Raw genomic sequence first — 17,493 nt, 5'->3', positions numbered from 1 at the left:
CTCCACAAAAATCACATATATCATTGAATGGTGGTTTATTGTGGATCGAGGACACATTTATCTTGTCGAGCTGTCTGGCAAGTTGTTCTACCTGGCTTGTCAATTTTGACACAGCATCTTCATTTCCCGCTCTTTTTCCTTCACTTCTGGCGGAGTGCCAGTTATAACTCGTGCTTACTACTCTCTCAATAAGGTCGTACAAGGCTTGTGGTTCAAGATCTTTGGGGTTTCCATTGGCAATGGATTCAATCTGGATCTTATAAATGTTGGTTACCCCATTGTAAAAGTTCTGCATCTGCATCCACATGGGAATGCCATGATTGGGTACCCTTCTTAGTAGTTCCTTGTACCTTTCCCATGCCTCGGCTAAGGATTCATCCTCTTCTTGCACGAAGTGGGATACCTCGTTTCTGAGTTTAATGGCTTGTCTTGGTGGAAAATATTTCATCAGAAAGGCGCTGGCCATTTCTTCCCAAGTGGTGATTGTTCCTGGTTGCAAGTTCTTCAACCAGTTCTTTGCTTTATCTTTTAGAAAAAAAGGAAACAGCTTCAGCCTAATCACGTCGTCAGAAACGCCTCAGTTTGATCTGAAAGTGTTGCATAGTGTGATAAACTCAAGGATATGCCCATTTGGATCTTCCGACTGGTATCCATTGAACTGTACTGCTGCTTGCAACATTTGTATTATAGATGCTTTCACCTCAAACATGTTGTTCCCTTCGTTGGGCAACACGATGCACGACGAATGTCCTTCCGTGGTTGGCCTCGAATAGTCTCTGATTCTCATGACAGGAGGATTGTTATTCTCTCCCTCTTCTTCCTGATTTGGTTGGACTGGTTGTTCAGGTGGTACCCTTCCAGCCATTCTTCTCTCTCTTTGTCGTTCTCTTTGTCTTGCACGTCGAGCTCCCGCTCTGTTTCGTCTACACGTTCTCTCTAATTCGAGATCGATAGGAAAAACAAGAGGTCCAGCTCTGCGAATAAACCGATAAAGACTCCTTCTGGCTACACTATTTAGCAAATAGATTAAAAACACCTTGTTTCACAAAAAGTTTTGTATAAAATTTGTTGCGTTCAATCCCCGGCAACGGCGCCAAAAACTTGTTGTCTCCTGAATGGACTCTAGCAAGTGCACTAGATACCAGTAATAAAATGATAAGTCAAGTATCGTATCCACAGGGATTGATGACCAAAGTTTATGAGAAATACTTTGTGAACAAGATGCTCGTAGTGTGTGATTCTTTTATATTGACAAATGTTGGTAGTTGTGGAAACGGATGACTAAACAAGTTGCTGTACGTGTGAAAATGATTGCTTGATAATGATAATAAGGAGAACATGCTAAGCACAGCAACACAGGTTACTGTAAGCTTCAAAACAACCTAACAAATCATGAATGATGCAACTGAAGCCAAGGTTTCTGTTTTAACTCTCACTTAAGTCAACTCTCGTGTGTTCTTAAGATTCTAAGATGTACTAAAACCCGTAGCGTCCTAAAGGTTTGTTCTTTCTTGCATTAAGATTGAAACAACATTTCTTATGAGAAAACCTTTGGTAAAACCACCTAACATTTCTGCTTCGGGGTTGGATGTTTGATAGAGAGTTCGGTGAAGATGAAAGCAGTTTCCTATCATTCATCTAACACAAACATACATGCTCAAACATTGGAATATAAAGCCTCAACAAACACTTCATGCATTAACATCATTCATTCATTGCTAGATAATGGAAAAACTTACATTACCGGCCCCGACTGGACGAACCCATTCAAAAGGATTACTCACTCATACAGGCAAGTGAGCAATCAGATAGTTCAAAGCTCTGAGACTCCATCTATGGAGCTATCTTCCTTTCACAAAGGCTATCTTTTGTTCTCCCAAAAAGTACGACACCTTTCCTTTCTTACTACCTCTATTTAAAAGGAAAGGTCAAGGGCTAAAACGGTACTAGAAAAGTATCCGCACAAAATATATTACAAAACAAAGTCAAATGTTCAGAAATCTAAAAATTGCTAAAAGTGGTGAAGATCATTTTGACCCTTGAACACTCAAGGGTTTTGCTTTCTTTTCATCATGTTACTTTACGCCTGCACTTATCCGCCTCTCTGCCAGCCGCTACTGTCGTACCTGCCTCCCGTCTAGTCGTTGTCCATCATCAGGGGTTCCAGCGTTTGACCGCTGGATCAAAGAATGGCATAATCTCCTATTGGATGTGCGAACAGGATGCTTCCAGTCTATTCAGCTAAGTCTTTACTTATCTGCATAAAAACACCTATAAGACCTTCTTTCATGTAATAAAACACTACAAACACCCTTAATCCATTATAATTAACACCTTTAAATGTAGTCAATTTCATGCCTAAAACTTCCCTTGGTCACTCAGTTTCTGATGAAGATTTGGTTGAAGCTGTTATTGATGGCCTTGGGCCTGCTTATAGACCGTTTGTTCATGCTTTGGAGGCACTGTTAGAAATTATTTCTTATGATGATCTTGTTGGATTATTGCTCATTGAGGAGTGCCAATTAGCAAGGGAGCATGATTCTGTGTCTTTTACACCATCTGTGAATTTTTCTTCTAGAGGCTCTATCCGTGGTCGAGGACGTGGCCGAAGTGGTTATACCAGCTTTTCTTCTCGTCCTAATGAATATGTTTCTGCGCCTTTAGATGTGGGAACATTGACTTGTCATAATTGCAGGGGGCTGGTCGTATCTCTAGACAGTGCCCCTCTCCCAGATTCAACCGCAACATTCGCAAAAATATTAAACCTTCCTCAAATCTCGCCACAACAACAAACTCATCAAACACGGATTGGCTTGTTGATTCAGGAGCAACTCATCACCTAACTGCAGATCTTGGAAATTTACATGTTCACAGTGAATATGATGGACCAGAACAAGTTACTGTAGGTAATGGTCAAACAATTCCTATATCTCATGTTGGTAATTCAAAGTTCATTGTTTCAAATTCCTCTCTTAAATTTAAAGATGTCCTTCATGTCCCTAATACTGTTAATAATCTCTTGTTTGTTTCCTCTCTAACCAGATCAAATCCTATTTCTGTGGAATTTTTTGCTGACTATTTTATTTTGAAGGATTTGAGGACCAAGTAGGAACTTCATCGAGGAATAATTAGGGATGGCCTCTACACCATGTCTCTTCCACCAAGTGCTCCACATTGTGTTCAAGCCTTTGAAATTTCATTACCGTTGTGGCATGCCCGTCTTGGACATGCTAATTTTCCTATTGTTCGCAAAACTTTATCTATGAATAATATTTTCTTTGATAAGGAGAATAAAAGTTCCATGTTGTGTGAACCTTGCTGTGTTTCCAAAATGCATAAATTGCCCATTCCTATCTCAAATTTTATTGCTAATGGTCCATTAGATTTGATTTGCTCGGATGTATTGGGTCCTGCACCCATTACCTCATTTGACAATTGCCGCTATTATGTCCTTTTTTACGATCATTTTAGTAAATTCACTTGGTTATACTTTATTCGCTTCAAATCCGAAGTGTTGAGCATGTTTATTAAATTTCGGGCCCTCGCTGAAAATCACTTTAATAGAAAAATAAAATCATTCCAAGCTGATTGGGGTGGTGAATTTCAAGCATTAACCCATTATTTAGCAGAACATGGTATAAACCAACGAGTCTCTTGTCCCTATACACCCGAACAAAATGGATGTGCCGAACACAAACATCGTCATGTTGTTGAAAGTGGATTATCTCTATTAACACATGCTAAATTGCCTCTGAAATTTTGGACATATGCTTTTGATTGTGTCGTATACGTCAATAATCGGTTACATGTTCCTTTATTGAATAATATTTCCTCTTATGAAAAATTGTTTGGAGTCCGTCCTGATTATAATTTATTACGTGTCTTTGGTTGTCTTTGCTATCCATGGTTGCGTCCATATAGCCCTTCTAAATCGCATCCTCGTTCTACCAAATGCATTTTTTTGGGTTATAACAATATTCACAAAGGTTATCATTGTTTTGATTGTCGCAGTAACAAAATTTATATCTCACGTCACGTTCTATTTGATGAGCAGGTGTTTCCCTATCCGGAGTTAGCTAATGAGTTTCTCTCTGAATCAACAAGCAATCCGAACAATCTAGTCACCATTACCTTCCCACATATCACATTTGGCCCCTTCACTGCCATTCCTCCTGAACAACAGCAAATTGCACATCCCAATATAGTACCAGATCCTGCTTAAAATAATAATTCACCTTTTCCAACTAATAGCCCACCCACAAATGATACAGCAACCCAAAATCAAGGTCTCCCTCCAACGTTACCCTCACCTCCACCCACTATCAACCCAACATCAACATTTCCCACACCAATCACCATCGACCTCAGCTCCTACCAAATCCTACAAATAACCCACACTCACACTTCTTTTCCCACTCAAAATATACAAACAGCCCCCCAACTCCCATCTCAAGTTCCATCACATCCCATGGTTACACGCAGTAAAACAGGCCGGCTACTGCCCCGTTTATTTCAAGCCACTATTGACACCCCAACTTGTTACACCAAAGCTATAACTATTCCACATTGGCGTGATGCTATGAGCAAGGAATATAATGCTCTTATTGACAATGCCACTTGGGAATTGGTCCATGAAAGTGAAGCTGCAAATAAAATTGGATCTCGTTGGGTTTTTTGTACTAAACTTAATCCTGATGGAAGTATTGATCGTTATAAGGCACGCTTAGTCGCCAAGGGTTTTCATCAATGCCCCAGACTTGATTTTGATCACACCTACAGTCCAGTAATTAAACCGACAACCATACGACTTTTACTAAGCCTTGCAATTTCATAGGATTGGTTAGTTCATCAATTGGATGTCTCAAATGCATTCTTACATGGCGAACTTGATGAAGTTGTATACATGGAGCAACCTCTAGGTTTTGTACATCCTCAATTTCCCAATCATGTCTGTAAGCTTCGAAAAAGTTTATATGGTCTAAAGCAGGCTCCTCGCATGTGGCATCGTTCACTTACTAAGGCTCTTTGTGAACTCGGCTTCTCTTGTTCAAAAACAGATACATCACTATACTTTTTACAGGTCAAAGATGTTCGCCTATTTTATCTGATATATGTAGATGACATCTTGATTACTAGAACATCCAAGTCTGCAGTCTCTAAGCTCATCTGTCAGTTACAGTCTCGATTTCCAATCCGTGATATGGGACGACTTTCATACTTTCTCGGACTTCAAGCAAAATGGACTTCTACAACTCTCACTTTAACGCAACAGAAATACATCCAGGACTTGCTTCGAAAGTCCTCTATGCATGAATGTAAAGGCATATCTACTCCAGCTTGTTCTTCTGCCAAATTGAGTTTAGAAACTGGTGATCCTTTTGATAACCCAACTCTGTATCGCAGTATAGTCGGCGGGTTACAGTATGTTACCTTAACTAGACTTGATGTTGCCAACTCAGTCAATAAAGTAAGCCAGTTCATGCACCAACCGACCACAGAACATTGGAAAGCGGTAAAAAGAATTTTATGGTATCTGCATTCCACTCCCAATCATGGATTACATTTTGACAAAAGTAGTTCATGTGATATCACTGGTTATAATGATTCAGATTGGGGTGGAGACCTCGATGATAGAAAATCAACAACAGGTTATGCAGTTTTTGCAATAATTTAGTCTCTTGGCGATCCCGTAAGCAATATACGGTTTCCAGATCATCAACGGAAGCAGAATATCGTGCACTTGCTTCACTTGCCTCCGAAGTAACATGGCTCACTATGCTCATGAATGAAATTGGTTTCAATCCTTCTCACTGTCCCATCATTTTCTGTGACAATTTGGGAGCCACCTACTTAACAACAAATCCAATTTTTCATGACCATTCCAAACATTTGGACCTTGACTTTCATTTTGTTCGTGACAAGGTTGCTCACAAACAACTATGGGTCCGTTATATTTCAACTTTGGATCAAATTGCCGACATTCTCACTAGACCTCTTTCTAAAGCACGGTTTCAGCAGCTAAGAGACAAGTTAAAGATCCACCAACCTTTAACTTGGGGGGGGGGGGGGGGGGATGATAAGACAATATTAATTGTATAGATAAGATTGTTTTATTTTTGAATTAGTCTCAGATTTCCCAGATTTTGTAATCTCTCAATATTTTCTGTTGTAACCTCTTATCCCTTTGTATTTATATTACACGGTTCTATCAATGAGAAATATACAAAGATTGAAACTCTTCAAGGACGACAACTTGAAGACGGCATTCCGGTGCCCAAGGTCAATCGGAACCTTCGAATGGGTTGTTATGCCTTTCGGACTAAAAAATGCTGGAGCTACTTATCAAAGGGCAATGAATGCGATTTTCCACGACCTACTCGGGGTATCAATGGAGGTTTATGTAGATGATATCGTGATCAAATCCAAAAAAGAGTCTGACCACATTGAGCACCTCAAAAAGGGTTTCGAGAGCATGAGAAAGTACAACCTCAAGCTAAATCCTCTGAAGTGTGCTTTCAGAGTAAAAGCGAGGAATTTCCTTGGTTATCTAGTGCACCAACGAGGCATAGAAATTAACAGAAACAAGATCAAGGCGATCCAAGAAGCTCGACCACCGAAAAATAAGAAAAAGTTGCAGCGGTTCCTGGGCCAAGTGAATTTTCTCAGAAGATTCATCTCAAACTTGGCAGGGAAATCGAAGGTGTTTTCTGAGCTTTTGAGACTCAAACACAAAGAAGAATTCAAATGGGAAGACAAACACCAAGCTGCATTCGAGGAAATCAAGAAGTATTTGTGCAGTCCGCCAGTGTTAGTTCCCCCAAAGGACCAAACACCACTCAAACTGTATATCGCAGCAGCTGAGGAGTCGATGGACTGTCTATTGGCTCAAGATAATGATATTAAGCACGAACAAGCTATTTATTATCTCAGCCGTTCCTTACTGCCTGCCTGCCGAGACACATTACAGTCTGATTGAAAAAACGTGTCTCTCATTGTATTTTGCATGTACAAAATTACGACATTACTTTCTTTGGTCGAGAGTGTATGTAATTTCTAGTACAGACTTGTTAAAATATATGTTGAATCAGCCCATTATGTCTGGAAGAATTGGGAAGTGGTCGTTGGCTTTGACAGAGTTTTCCTTAGTCTATTTACTACAGTCGTCGGTGAAAAGGAAAGCTATTGCCGAGTTCGTGGCAGATCACCCAACTAGCTTCCAATATGCAGAAGAGCAAGAGCTACCAATCTATCTAGCTCGAAAGGAACCTTGGACTTTGAAGTTCGACGGTTCAAGTACAAAAAGTTGTAGCGGAGCATGAGTGGTAATCACTTCCCCGTCCGGTGCTAAGACAATCCTATCAATCAATCTAGACTTCGAGTGCACCAACAACCAAGAGGAGTACGAAGCTTTGATTATTGGACTCGAGATCCTAATTGATTTAGGCGCAAAAGAAATCAAGGTGTTTGGAGATTCGCAACTGGTAATCCGACACCTGCGGGAGAGTACAAGTGTGCAAGCATGTCCCTAGTTCCATACGTTGCTTTCGCTGTACAACTGCTCGATGAATTCGATGATGTTGACCTTATTCACACACCTAGAAGTGAAAACTAGGAAGCTGACGAGTTAGCCCAAATCGCTTCAGGAATGAGGATATCAAGGGAAACAATGTACAAGTTGGTACTCATCAAAAGGCAAGGGCACCTATCAGTTGCAGAAAGGGGAGTTCAATTAGAGTCGTTCAACATTGACGCTAATATTCCTCAGGATTGGAGAAAGCCGTTCATCGAATATCTCGAGGATCCAGCTCAGAAAGTGAAGTACTCACTACGCGTTCAGGCTAGGAGCTACATGATACTAGCGGGAGAATTGTACACAAAAAGCTACGACAGCATATTGCTGAAATGTCTCGGTTTTCCGAAGGTAATATAAGTGATGAGACAAGTACACGAGGGTATTTGTGGCGCACACCAGTCTGGGAGAAGAATAAGATGGGTCATCAACAGACACGGTTATTTCTAGCCAACAGTTCTCCGGTATTATATGACTTATGCTAAGGGATGTAAGAAATGCCAGATGTATGGGCCAATTCAGCGAGTACCTTTAGAAGAACTACACACTATTGTCAAACCTTGGACTTTTAGGGGTTGGGCGATTGATCTAATCGGAAAGATCTTCCTAGCATCCTCTAAAGGACACTACTTCATTATTGTCGCAATTGACTACTTCTCGAAATGGGTAGAAGCGCCTCCGATGAAGAAAGTAGGCCAAGAGAATGTCATCAGGTTCATCAAGGAACATCTGATCCACAGGTTCGGGATTCCGGAGTCAATCACGACTGACCAAGGGACGATGTTCACGGGGGAAGACATGAAGGATTTCATGGATGAATACCGAATCAAGTTTATTCACTCGACGCCTTTCTATGCTCAGGCGAATGGACAAGCGGAAGCTTCTAACAAAATTCTCATTGGTATTTTAGAAAAAATGCTAAAGGAGAATCCAAGGGAATGGCATACGACCCTGTCAGAGACTCTATGGGCAATTCGAATGACTAAAACCAGAGCTACTGGGGTAAGTCCTTACTTCTTAACGTTTGGTCATGATGCATTGCTGCCGATGGAGGTCGTCATCCCATCTTTGCGAGTAGTCCGACAGAATGAATTGGAGCCCGACAATTATTTGCATGCGATGATAATGGAGTTAGAAGACCTTGACTATGAAAGGCAGAAAGCTTTGGACTGTATGTTGGTTCAGAAGAAGAAAGTAGAGAGGATTTACAACAAGAAGGTCAAAAAGAAAGTTTTTCAGGAAGGTGACTTGGTTTGGAAGTTAATTCTGCCAATTGGTCTAAAGAGTCACGAGCTTGGAAAATGGTCACCTAACTTGGAATGACCCTTTCAAGTTCACAAGGCACTTCCAGGAAATGCTTACTGGCTAAAAAGTATGGAAGGAGAATTACACCCACGGTACATCAACGGTAAATATTTGAAAAAATATTACCAAACGATGTGGGATGTGGTTAATCCAAGGCCATAAAAGCACTGAAATTAACCAGTGTAATCGCACCCTAGCTTGAAATGCTAGGGGGTAGTTATACGGGGTTAATTTCTATTCACAATTGGAGGTGAAAAGGAAGCATGTGGATGCGGGGAACCTAGCCTATTTTCGTGTGAAAAAGGGAGACTACAAAACCAGGTTCTATCGTAATGCTTTAATTCATTGCCTTTTGTGATGTACATAGGTGATTAAAATCTTTTACAAGGCTTTAATTACATCATTTATATTTCTTGTGCTACTACAAAAAAAAATATTCAAAAAGTCATATGGTAGCTCAAAAAACTGGTTCTTAGTCCTGGGTAAGATTAGTTTATTGTCGTTGCTTATCGATTGCAATTAATTAATTAAGTCCTAGTTTTACTTTTCTGTAGTTTCCTTAGTCATTCTTACTCTTCAGTCATGCATAAATTAGAATTAGTTTGTCAGTCTTCATTTACTAGCTAGTTATCCTGTTTATATACATAGACTAAGACTACAGTGCTGAAAAGAAAATACATACATCATGAGCTTATGCTCTAAATTTCCCGAATATTAGCAAAAAGAATAAAAGAATAGGTAAGAAATGTACCGGACAAGGGAAAAGTAGAGCAAGGCGTGCTCTAGACTGGGCCAACCAGGCCGCACAAATGTCATCTGCTAGCTGTCGCTGCTGTAAGCCCTCTGCATGCTTGTTCTCCAAATCTTCGTACTGGGCTATCAGATGGATCTTCTCTGCCTCCAATTCCCGATGCTCGAGTGGAAACCAATGTCTGAACTCAGCTGTAGCTCTCAAAAGACTCCCACGCTCTGTCCTCAGTGCGCTCAACTCAGTCTCCAGCTCCCGAATCCGTGCATCTCTGGCCTCAATCTCCTAAAGGCGCTGCTGATCTTGCTCCTTGTTCACCTGCCACGAGGCATATCTAGCCTTGAAGTGATCAAAAGCAGTGGTGCCAGATCTCGCATCTATGATCAGCCTATCAGCAGTCTCTCTAGCTGCAAAGAAATCCACCCAAATATCCTCAAAATACGCCCGAAAATCTGTGATAATCTTCCTCCTAGCGTCATCATCTGTGCTATCAAGGATAACTTGGAAGTTCCTCTCCATATTTACCATCTCATTTATACCCCAAGTATCCGGAGAAGACTTAACTAATTTCGCAATGGCATTCTAGGCTTTCATTACTGGATCAGAGCTAGAAGAGGAAGTAGAGAGCACACCCTTGGAGAAGGAGAAATTCAGGCTCTCAAATGGATTATCAAGATGCAAATCCAGTGGTTTTAGACGAGAGTTGGGAAGGACGGACTCCTGCATCAATTTCAAGCAAAAAACAAAGCTAAAATCAAAGTTTGAAAGCTTCCATTTTGCACAAACACTAAAAGCAAAATTAGGGCAGCAGCAAATTAAAGGTTTAAAAGCAATGTTATCGGCTTGAAAATGCATGGAAAGAGCGAAAATCAAGCATACTTTGCATAGCACATGTCCTGGGAACAAGTTCAAGTCGTTTGCAGGTGTTAAAGTCAAAAGAAAAGCATTGAAACGACAAAAATAACATCCGGGCAGCAGCTATATCACGCAAAAATTGAGCAGAAAACAAGTCTAAAATCATGACAAGAAGCTAGACGAAGGCACAGTGCCGATACTAATTGGACTAGCAATAAGTTGGGACATTTACAACGTCAAAAAACCAAGTTTAAAGCTGTCAAACATCAAGTTCTATCAAGGTATGTGATGCTGGAAATTTTATGCATTATTAGCTTTATTGTTTTATTGTTTGCAGGTTTGACATTGTGTTTAAGCAACATAAATCAGACGAAGAAAGCCGAATCATTTGGTGATCAAGTGCGTGAGCTACCATGGACTTAAGAGCTGCATATTTCACATACAAACTAGTCCTAAAATTGAGAAATGCAAGACAAGAGGATTGAAGCCTAGAAAAGCAAGGTTCAGATCAAATCTTGATCAAATGGGGTTCAAGCTTCTAGCAAATCAAGGTCTCAGTATTTGGGTCAAGCAAAATAGAATTTTGGGTAGCAAGCAATGTCAAACTGAAGCCTAAAACATCATAGATCTAACGAAATTTCGGTAGCATTCCGACGTAAACTGGACTAAGCCCGAATTGTACAAGTGCTAATTCACAAACAGATCACAGTTGTGCATCACTTTCAATCAAATGCAAACATCAAACATCAAAGTTTAATTGCATAAATTTACTTCTCGATCGGGTGCCTCATTCGGCCAAGCCCAAAAAGGATCCCACGGAGCCAGAGAACATACCTGAGAATGAAAGCCTGAGACGATAATCTCCAGTGAAGAGGATGCAGGAAGTAGCTCACGTGTAGGAGGATCTCGTGCAACATCTGGTGCACTCACTGAGGCATCCATATCGGACCTCTCAAAGGAGAAGGTCGGGAGACTCGCTGAAGCAATAGGAAGAGGGCACTGTCCAGGTGTAGGAGCATGATGGAGCACAATCTCGATCTCATCATCATCTACCTCATTATCATCATCAACATGGGGATCCTCTCCACTGAATATATCCTCACAAGGATCAGTCTCCTCCTCACTAACATCAATTGCATTAACATGTACTGTGTCTTTAGGGTCACTAGAAGTATAGACAGGCGATGTATCGCGTGAAGAAGCCTCATCCTTCGTCTCTATTAACATAATCGGATCAGAGGGGAGATTGTGATAGCCAAATCCAATCCGGCGTATCCGAGAAGATCGCCGGGTTCCACAGTTAAAAACAGGTTTACCTCTCACATGCTCAGGGATGGAACTTCCACTTGAAGCTGCAAGAGCAAAGTCTTAGTTAGTTCGTTATAAAAACAAATAAAAAGTAACATTGCACAAAAAGAAAAATAAAAAGACACACACACACACACACACACACACACACACATATATATATATATATATATATATATATATAAGTGCAATCAAGAAAAGTGAAAAGTAAAAATACAGAAAACAAAAGAAAATAAAAAAAAGTAAAGAAAAGCAAAGCTAATACCCACAGGAGGTACAAGTACAACAAAGATAGGATGGCACCAAGCATCAAAAGACAACTGAGCAGAATCAAGAACCATAGGAGGATACTTAATGATATGAGACTATTGGGACTCATCAATGTCATCATCTGAGGCATTCGCCTTCTGACCTATCATAGGGAACGGAAGAGCAGAAGGAACGCCCTGAAAGAAGCCTAGCTGCCTTGCCCATAAACACGGGGCATAAAGGACTAATCCTTGAATAGGAGCTTTCGAGTTTTTGTTCTTCGGAAATCCATGCACTAGATGACGAGTGGTGCAGAAATCACTCCAGCAGAATCTATCATGATGGTCTTGAGCCTCAAAATAAGTGGTAGCCCATCTCGGTAGAAAAGACTCTCCAGGTGTACTGAATAAAAACAACCTAGTGGTGTTCAGCATCGCCATCAGAAAGAAATGAACCACATCCTAACTCTGAAGAAGCATAATAGGCATAAACCCCAACTAGGCCTCTAGACGGGTTGGCACGAACTGTCGCCAACTTAGGGAAGTAGCAGAATATCCACAGCTGAAAGAACCACAATCCACCTCTGATCATCGACAACGGCTTCTCCTTTATCGTCTTCTCCAATCTGTGGTACACATTGGCAAGCAGCATGGAGCACAAGTTCAGACTCTGCCCTGCAACCAAGGCCTTGGCTATGTGGAAGATGCTCGAAGTAGGTCTGCCTCCCAAAGGCTCAAAGAGGAACTGACTCAGCAAAAGCTAGATGAAATAGACGTGCCCAACATCACTGACGGTCCGCAGCTCGGGAAACTGTGTCATCACAGTACAATACTTACCAGCTGTTTGGATAGATAAAGGCTACAGCTTTGGAAACAACTCAATGCAGATCTAACCAGGAACCTTATCCTCACCCATAGGTAGCCCTGTGATTGTCATCACGTCCCTGAGAGTCATAGACATAGGCCCCAGAGGAAGCATGAGAGAATTGCATTGGGTAGACCAGAAATTGAGAGCCCTTGTGATGACATTGTGGCTGAGATAAAAGTCATGGCAAGATAGCTCAATGAAGTTGTAGATACCCCATTCCTTCCATTTATTCTCATAGCTCGACCTGAATCCTTCAACAAGCTTCTTCCACTCAACTATATCTCTGGGAAAGACAGGATAGGTGCTCTTCTTGGAGCCAAAAGGGAACAAGGAGCTATCTAGAAGCAATGTTTCATCTCCTGAAAGAAAATCAGATGTAGGCTCGCCAGGAATAGCCACGAGTTTGATACCAAAATAGGAAGCCTGGAGAAGAAATTAAGAGGATTAAATTGATTTCTCAAGCAAATTCAAGGCGAAATTGACTTAAAGACGCAATTTTTACCTTCTTTAAGCATAACCGTTGTCCAATGTATGAGGAAGGCTCAATGAGATGGGAATAAGGAGTGATGAATGCTCAATCTAATATTAATTATTCCACAATTACTTTATGTGATACCCAACGACTGACACACACACCCCAGGATCATTCCTGTTAATGGATCATGATTGCACAGAGTCAAAGCATCACACTCCATAATCCAGAATCACTAATTAATATTTATTTGAGTCTGAGGATTACTTATACCTACCAATACCATTTGAGACAAATAGGTGACATAGGATAAATCCATCCATCCTATTATCTCAAGTTGGATCCTCGATCCTAATGAACTCCTTCATCAGATCCATGTAACTGTCCAGATATCTCTATATCTGAAGCTTGTGAGATCAGCGCTCTGTTCACAACAGAAGACATTATTACATGCAAGTCTCAACAACATTATGTTAACCCCTTAAACATATTGCTTATCTTGGGAGTGGTTTTAAGTTTATTAGTTTATCACAAAATTTAGTCTCACTTCATGCTTGTATGAATACTTTATAATCACTTTAAATAAACTTTGGGATTTCCTTCTATTTGACTTTAGTTAGTTCTTAATAAAAGATGAATGCCTTTATATATAGTTAAGCATACTATATCTTATTAAAACAAACGACTTAGCAGAACAATTCATTTACAAGTATTTATATCCTAAAACAATTGTCTATAAGACATAAAACCCCAAAACCCTTCGGGTCCCCGCTTGGAATATCCTCGAGTTGCGGAATCGCTATGTTAGCTGACGCATATTCTAGCTGAAACTGATTTGTTCGACCAGGACAGTGACCATGAAATGATGGAGCTGAACAATGTCCAACAATCCCAAGTTTTGGCCAGTCTTTCCCTCGATGTACCCTGAGTTATTTGCTGAGCTTTTATTTACTTCATTTTTCCTTTTTCTATATAGGCCATAGCTTCGAATGCTGAGGTTGGGTAGTGTGTTAAGGATACCCTTGGTCGAGTGGATCTATTAGAGGTGAGATATCAAATTTCCATTAGTCTTCAGGCGGAGATCGATAAGAAGAAGATTTGTGAGCTTCTTGCTCTTAGGGAATGGGAGATTGAGACTATACGTCATGATCTAAAGCAGAAGGAAAAGTGAATTGCTTCCACCAAAGAGGTAGTAGCAAACTTTCATGCCAATTTGAGTCGTCTTGAGGCTGACCTTGTTGTAGTCTAAGGTGCTCGGGCGCATCTTGAGGTTCAGGCTCGTGCTGCCGAAATTTCACTCAATCATCAGGGGGAGGAGATGAAAGCTACTTTAACCGTCCTAAGGACCCAACTTAGACGAACCGAAGCTGAGAGTGAAAGGTTCCATGAGGAACGTGATAAGGGCGAGTCTCAAGTTAGTGGTTTGGACAATGCTCTATATGCCGCTCGGGCGGAGTCTGCTGAATCTAACGCACGATTTTCTGCTCAGCTTGCTAAGTCTAATGAAAAGTGTTCAAAATATGTTGAAGACTTGCAGGAGGTCCATACAGAGAACCAGAGGCTTCGAAGCTTTTTTGAGAAACAGGCTTTAGATGTTTCTCAATTAAAGAGGAAGATGTCCACTAAAGAGATGCTCCATTTGAAGATGGTGCATGAGACCCATAATATTGGTTTTGTGAGAATGAACCGTTATGGAATGAAGCTTCTTAGGGCAATAAGAGAAAAATATCTGAATGTTGATATGGACTATTGGGTGAATGTGGAGCCACCAAGAGAAATGGAGCCTTATCCTGAATATGACCCTTCCTTTCCAGTACCAGTAGGTTTGGATAATGTCCTTCTCCCCCATGAATCCGACTCGGAGCTGGATGATAAAGTGATGCCTAATCGGGGACTGTAGCTTTTCTTCTTTTTTCCCCATTATTTGTAACTTCATTTTTTCTTCTATATTTGAACAGTTTTGAATGAATTGCATTTTTTAATCATCTATTTTCTTTTACAAGCGTGTATGAAGCATCCCTTATTAACCATACGGTTCATTCATGTGTTCTGTGTAATGATTATTGTAAGAAAGTACCTCTTGTACCTTATTTTTTAGAGTGAGTGTATTAAATCGAAGAATCTTTTCAAATTAAGACCTTTGATCGAAATCCTTTTAGCATGCATAGGATTGACCTTTAATATGGTTGATTAAAGAATTCTTGATTAATTTACTCAATAGTATGATTGTGAAATGTCTTTGTTGAAATGTCGTAGCAAAAAAGGGAACGAGTACATTACATTATGTTTAAATAAATCATAATGAGTAAAATACTTGTCAAACCTTCTATTGATAGTACTTTCTAAGTGCTATTGCGTTTCAGGTTCTGGGTACTAGTGTACCATTCATTTTCCTTAGCCTATAAGTGTGTGTGCTAACGCACTCTGCTATCTGGAATGGACCTTTCCATCTTCGACCCATCTTCCCTTTTCCTTCGTGGGTTTGGGAAGCTTCGGTGCTACGCAAGACCAGCTCTCCTACCTGAAATTGTCTAGACCTTACTTTTTTTTTATCGTAGATGGCCTTCATTATTTGGCGATAAGCTTCCATTTTGATGGCCACCACCTTCTTTTTTCTTCCACCTGGTGATCCTTTAACATATTCAGAAGCCATTTCTGGTGATGATTCTTGAAAATGGTTGATAGCCATGCAAGAGGAGGTGGAATCTCTTCACAAAAATAAAACGTGGGAATTGGTGAAACCGCCAAAGAACAAAAAGATTGCCGGTTGTAAATGGGTCTTCGAACAAAAAGATGGTATTCCAGGAGTTGAGGATGCTCGAAACAAGGCACGATTGGTAGCTAAGGGCCATAGTCAGGTACAAGGAGTTGATTTTAATGATGTTTTTTCTCCTATTGTTAAACATAGCTCTATTCGTGTTTTGCTTGCATTGGTTGTTATAAATGACCTGGAGTTGGAACAACTCGATGTCAAAACCGCTTTCTTACATGGAGAACTTGAGGAGAAAATAAATATGCAACAACCTGAAGGTTTTGAAATCGAAGGCAAAGAAGACCATGTTTGCTTGTTGCAGAAATCACTGTATGGGTTAAATCAGTCTCCTTGACAATGGTATAAGCGGTTTGATTCCTTTATGAGTGGACATGGTTATTTAAGGAGCCGATATGATAGTTGTGTTTATCTCACACAACTTATCAATGGCTCATTTGTTTATTTATTACTCTATGTTGATGATATGCTTATTGCTGCCAATGATATATTTGATATCAACAGATTGAAAGCAGAGCTGGGTAGTGAATTCGAGATGAAAGATTTGGGAGCTACCAAGAAGATTCTTGGTATGGAGATCCATAGAGATAGAGTTTGAGGAACACTTTGTTTAACTCAGAGAAGTTTTGTTGAAAAAGTATTAGAGCAATTTGGCATGAAAAATGCTAAACCTGTAAGTACTCCAATTGCTGCTCATTTCAGACTTTCTACAGATGTGTCCACAGTCCGAAACAGATATTGAATATATGTCATATGTACCTTACTTTAGTGCAGTTGGTACTATCATATATGCGATGGTTTGTACTCATCCTGACATTTCACAGGCAGTCAATGTAGTTAGTAGATATATGTCCAATCCTGGTAAAGATCACTAGAATGCTGTGAAATGGATTCTGAGATATTTAAGGGGTATTACTAATGCTTGTTTAAAATTTGGAAGGAGTGAGAACATGGTGGTAGGTTATGTTGATTCAGACTATGCAGGTGACCTTGACAGAACAAAATTAATCATAGGTTATGTGTTTACTCTTGGTAGTAGTGCTATCAGTTTGAAAACTACTTTACATCCTACAGTTGCATTATCCACTACTAAAGCACAATATAGGGATGTAATTGAAGCTGTAAAAACATCTATTTGGCTACAAGGCTTGGTTGGTAAGCTCAGTACAAATTTGCAGAAGATTGTCGTTCGTTGTGATAGTTAGAGTGCTATATATTTGACGAAGGATAAGATGTTTCATGAAAGAGCGAAACTTATTGATGTGAAGTACCATTTTATTCGAGATATTATTTCTGAAGAAAATATTATAGTTAATAAAATTGGTACTGCATCCAGCCGACATGATGAT

At 40.2% G+C, this 17,493-nt stretch overlaps 1 non-coding gene across 1 annotated transcript; it reads left to right on the top strand.

Annotated features, from left to right (window-relative positions):
• Positions 1-311: 311 nt before the first annotated feature.
• On the top strand, positions 312-418 carry LOC136231573 (small nucleolar RNA R71). The gene has a single exon (XR_010689946.1). It is a non-coding gene; the product is annotated as a small nucleolar RNA R71 (small nucleolar RNA).
• The last annotated feature ends 17,075 nt before the right edge of the window (positions 419-17,493 follow it).

The sequence above is a fragment of the Euphorbia lathyris genome, chromosome 5 (genome assembly GCF_963576675.1).
Source record: "Euphorbia lathyris chromosome 5, ddEupLath1.1, whole genome shotgun sequence".
Lineage (NCBI taxonomy): Eukaryota > Viridiplantae > Streptophyta > Magnoliopsida > Malpighiales > Euphorbiaceae > Euphorbia > Euphorbia lathyris.
The sequence above is the reverse complement of the archived record's forward strand: the minus strand, read 5'-3'. Positions and strand labels throughout refer to the sequence as shown.